Genomic DNA, 6000 nt, shown 5'->3' with positions numbered 1-6000 from the left:
TAACTTCAAATCCATGCTTAAAAAATGATTTAGCTTCAAACACTTGGGATATAAGTGATATAGCTTCAAATGCAGACGATCAAACGAGTTAGCTTCAAAATCCATGCGATAAACTTGATTTATCTTCAAATCAATGCGATGTAGAAGGATTGGCTTAAAATCCATGCAACACAAATGATTTAGCTTCAAATACTTGCGATATAAATGATATAGCTTCAAATGCAGGCGAAACAAACGTGTTAGCTTCTAATCCATGCGAAACTCATGATTTAGCTTCAAATCAATGCGATGTAGAAGGTTTACCTACAAATCCATGCTTAACTAATGATTTAGCTTCAAATACTTGCGATATAAATGATATAGCTTCAAATGCAGTCGAAACAAACGAGTTAGCATCTAATCCATGCGAAACTCATGATTTAGCTTCAAATCAATGCGATGTAGAAGGTTTACCTTCAAATCAAAGCTTAACAAATAATTTAGCTTCAAATACTTGCGATATAAATGATATAGCTTCAAATGCAGGCGAAACAAACGAGTTAGCTTCTAATCCATGCGAAACTCATGATTTAGCTTCAAATCGATGCGATGTAGAAGGTTTACCTTCAAATCCATGCTTAAAAAATGATTTAGCTTCAAACACTTGGACTATAAGTGATATGTCATCAAATGCAGACGATCAAACGAGTTAGCTTCAAAATCCATGCGATAAACTTGATTTAGCTTCAAATCAATACGAAGTAGAAGAATTAGCTTAAAATCCGTGAAAAACAAATGATTTAGCTTCAAATACTTGCGATATAAATGATATAGCTTCAAATGCAGGCGAAACAAACGAGTTAGCTTCTAATCCATGCGAAACTCATGATTTAGCTTCAAATCAATGCGATGTAGAAGGTTTAAATTCAAATCCATGCTTAACAAATGATTTCGCTTCAAATACTTGCGATATAAATGATATAGCTTCAAATGCAGGCGAAACAAACGTGTTAGCTTCTAATCCATGCGAAACTCATGACTTAGCTTCAAATCAATGCGATGTAGAAGGTTTACCTTCAAATCCATGCCTTACAAATGATTTAGCTTCAAATATTTGCGATATAAATGACATAGCTTCAAATGCAGGCGAAACAAACGAGTTAGCTTCTAATCCATGCAAAACACATGATTTAGCTTCAAATCAATGCGATGTAGAAGGTTTACCTTCAAATCAAAGCTTAACAAATAATTTAGCTTCAAATACTTACGATATAAATGATATAGCTTCAAATGCAGGCGAAACAAACGAGTTAGCTTCTAATCCATGCGAAACTCATGATTTAGCTTCAAATCAATGCGATGTAGAAGATTTACCTTCAAATCAATGCTTAACAAATAATTTAGCTCCAAACACTTGGCATATAAGTGATATAGCTTCAAATACAGACGATCAAACGAGTTAGCTTCAAAATCAATGCGATAATCTTGATTTAGCTTCAAATCCATGCGTAGTAGAAGGATTAGCTTCAAATCCATGCAACACAAATGATTTAGCTTCAAATACTTGCGATATAAATGACATAGCTTCAAATGCAGGCGAAACAAACGAGTTAGCTTCTAATCCATGCGAAACTCATGATTTAGCTTCAAATCAATGCGATGTAGAAGATTTACCTTCAAATCCATGCTTAAAAAATGATTTAGCTTCAAGCACTTGGGATATATGTGATATGGCTTCAAATGCAGACGATCAAACGAGTTAGCTTCAAAATCCATGCGATAAACTTGATTTAGCTTCAAATCAATGCGATGTAGAAGGTTTACCTTCAAATCCATGCTTAACAAATGATTTAGCTTCAAATACTTGCGATATAAATGATATAGCTTCAAATGCAGGCGAAAGAAACGTGTTAGCTTCTAATCCATGCGAAACTCATGATTTAGCTTCAAACCAATGCGATGTAGAAGGTTTAACTTCAAATCCATGCTTAAAAAATGATTTAGCTTCAAACAATTGGGATATAAGTGATATGGCTTCAAATGCAGACGATCAAACGAGTTAGCTTCAAAATCCATGCGATAAACTTGATTTAGCTTCAAATCAATGCGATGTAGAAGGATTGGCTTAAAATCCATGCTTAACAAATGAATTAGCTTCAAATACTTGCGATATAAATGATATAGCTTCAAATGCAGGCGAAACAAACGAGTTAGTTTCTAACCCATGCGAAACTCATGATTTAGCTTCAAATCGATGCGATGTAGAAGGTTTACCTTCAAATCCATGCTTAAAAAATGATTTAGCTTCAAACACTTGGGATATAAGTGATATGTCATCAAATGCAGACGATCAAACGAGTTAGCTTCAAAATCCATGCGATAAACTTGATTTAGCTTCAAATCAATGCGAAGTAGAAGGATTAGCTTCAAATCCGTGAAAAAGAAATGATTTAGCTTCAAATACTTGCGATATAAATGATATAGCTTCAAATGCAGGCGAATCAAACGAGTTAGCTTCTAATCCATGCGAAACTCATGATTTAGCTTCAAATCAATGCGACGTAGAACGTTTAAATTCAAATCCATGCTTAACAAATGATTTCGCTTCAAATACTTGCGATATAAATGATATAGCTTCAAATGCAGGCGAAACAAACGTGTTAGCTTCTAATCCATGCGAAACTCATGATTTAGCTTCAAATCAATGCGATGTAGGAGGTTTACCTTCAAATCCATGCTTAACAAATAATTTAGCTTCAAACACTTGGGATATAAGTGATATAGCTTCAAATGCAGACGATCAAACAAGTTAGCCGCAAAATCCATGCGATAAACTTGATTTAGCTTCAAATCAATGCGAAGTTCAAGGATTAGCTTCAAATCCATGCAACACAAATGATTTAGCTTCAAATACTTGCGATATAAATGATATAGCTTCAAATGCAGGCGAAACAAACGAGTTAGCTTCTAATCCGTGCGAAACTCATGATTTAGCTTCAAATCAATGCGATGTAGAAGGTTTACCTTCAAATACATGCTTAACAAATGATTTCGCTTCAAATACTTGCGATATAAATGATATAGCTTCAAATGCAGGCGAAACAAACGAGTTAGCTTCTAATCCATGCGAAACTCATGATTTAACTTCAAATCAATGCGATGTAGAAGTTTTACCTTCAAATCCATGCTTAAAAAATGATTTAGCTTCAAACACTTGGGATATAAGTGATATGTCATCAAATGCAGACGATCAAACGAGTTAGCTTCAAAATCCATGCGATAAACTTGATTTACCTTCAAATCAATGCGAAGTAGAAGGATTAGCTTCAAATCCGTGAAACACAAATGATTTAGCTTCAAATACTTGCGATATAAATGATATAGCTTCAAATGCAGGCGAAACAAACGAGTTAGCTTCTAATCCATGCGAAACTCATGATTTAGCTTCAAATCAATGCGATGTAGAAGGTTAAACTTCAAATCCATGCTTAAAAAATGATTTAGCTTCAAGCACTTGGGATATAAGTGATATGGCTTCAAATGCAGACGATCAAACGAGTTAGCTTCAAAAACCATGCGATAAACTTGATTTAGCTTCAAATCAATGCGATGTAGAAGGATTGGCTTAAAATCCATGCAACACAAATGATTTAGCTTCAAATACTTGCGATATAAATGATATAGCTTCAAATGCAGGCGAAACAAACGTGTTAGCTTCTAATCCATGCGAAACTCATGATTTAGCTTCAAATCAATGCGATGTAGGAGGTTTACCTTCAAATCCATGCACAACAAATGATTTAGCTTCAAATACTTGCGATATAAATGACATAGCTTCAAATGCAGGCGAAACAAACGAGTTAGCTTCTAATCCATGCGAAACTCATGATTTAGCTTCAAATCAATGCGATGTAGAAGGTTTACCTTCAAATCAAAGCTTAACAAATAATTTAGCTTCAAATATTTGCGATATAAATGATATAGCTTCAAATGCAGGCGAAACAAACGAGTTAGCTTCTAATCCATGCGAAACTCATGATCTAGCTTCAAATCAAAGCGATGTAGAAGATTTACCTTCAAATCAATGCTTAACAAATAATTTAGCTCCAAACACTTGGCATATAAGTGATATAGCTTCAAATACAGACGATCAAACGAGTTAGCTTCAAGTCCACGCGAAACAAGTGATTTAGCTTCAGACACTTGCGATATAAGTGATATAGCTTCAAATTCAGAAGAAACAAACGAATTATCTTCAAATCCATGCCATGCACTTGATCTAGCTGAAAATCAATGCGATGTAGAAGGTTCAGCCTTTAATCCATGCGAAACAAATGATTTAGCTTCAAACACTTGGGATATAAGTGATATAGTTTCAAATGCAGACGATCAAACGAGTTAGCTTCATAATCCACGCGATAAATTTGATTTAGATTCAAATCAATGCGAAGTAGAAGCATGAGCTTCAAATCCATGCAACACAAATGATTTAGCTTCAAATACTTGCGATATAAATGATATAGCTTCAAATGCAGGCGAATCAAACGAGTTAGCTTCTAATCCATGCGAAACTCATGATTTAGCTTCAAATCAATGCGATGTAGGAGGCTTACCTTCAAATCCATGCACAACAAATGATTTAGCTTCAAATACTTGCGATATAAATGACATAGCTTCAAATGCAGGTGTAACAAACGAGTTAGCTTCTAATCCATGCGAAACTCATGATTTAGCTTCTAATCAATGCGATGTAGAAGGTTTAACTTCAAATCCATGATTAAAAAATGATTTAGCTTCAAGCACTTGGGATATAAGTGATATGGCTTCAAATGCAGACGATCAAACGAGTTAGCTTCAAAATCCATGCGATAAACTTGATTTAGCTTCAAATCAATGCGATGTAGAAGGTTTACCTTCAAATCCATGCTTAACAAATGATTTAGCTTCAAATACTTGCGATATAAATGATATAGCTTCAACTGCAGGCGAAAGAAACGTGTTAGCTTCTAATCCATGCGAAACTCATGATTTAGCTTCAAATCAATGCGATGTAGAAGGTTTACCTTCAAATCCATGCTTAACAAATGATTTAGCTTCAAATACTTGCGATATAAATGATATAGCTTCAAATGCAGTCGAAACAAACGAGTTAGCTTCTAATCCATGCGAAACTCATGATTTAGCTTCAAATCAATGCGATGTAGAAGGTTTACCTTCAAATCAAAGCTTAACAAATAATTTAGCTTCAAATACTTGCGATATAAATGATATAGCTTCAAATGCAGGCGAAACAAACGAGTTAGCTTCTAATCCATGCGAAACTCATGATTTAGCTTCAAATCAATGCGATGTAGAAGATTTACCTTCAAATCAATGCTTAACAAATAATTTAGCTCCAAACACTTGGCATATAAGTGATATAGCTTCAAATACAGACGATCAAACGAGTTAGCTTCATAATCCACGCGATAAATTTGATTTCGATTCAAATCAATGCGAAGTAGAAGCATGAGCTTCAAATCCATGCAACACAAATGATTTAGCTTCAAATACTTGCGATATAAATGATATAGCTTCAAATGCAGGCCTAACAAACGAGTTAGCTTCTAATCCATGCGAAACTCATGATTTAGCTTCAAATCAATGCGATGTAGGAGGTTTACCTTCAAATCCATGCACAACAAATGATTGAGCTTCAAATACTTGCGATATAAATTATATAGCTTCAAATGCAGGCGAAAGAAACGTGTTAGCTTCTAATCCATGCGAAACTCATGATTTAGCTTCAAATCAATGCGATGTAGAAGGTTTAACTTCAAATCCATGCTTAAAAAATGATTTAGCTTCAAACACTTGGGATATAAGTGATATGGCATCAAATGCAGACGATCAAACGAGTTAGCTTCAAAATCCATGCGATAAACTTGATTTAGCTTCAAATCCATGCGTAGTAGAAGGATTAGCTTCAAATCAATGCAACACAAATGATTTAGCTTCAAATACTTGCGATATAAATGATAT

This window comes from Megalopta genalis, unplaced genomic scaffold, assembly GCF_051020955.1.
Source record: "Megalopta genalis isolate 19385.01 unplaced genomic scaffold, iyMegGena1_principal scaffold0020, whole genome shotgun sequence".
Taxonomy (NCBI): domain Eukaryota; kingdom Metazoa; phylum Arthropoda; class Insecta; order Hymenoptera; family Halictidae; genus Megalopta; species Megalopta genalis.
This window is presented reverse-complemented; position numbering follows the sequence as displayed.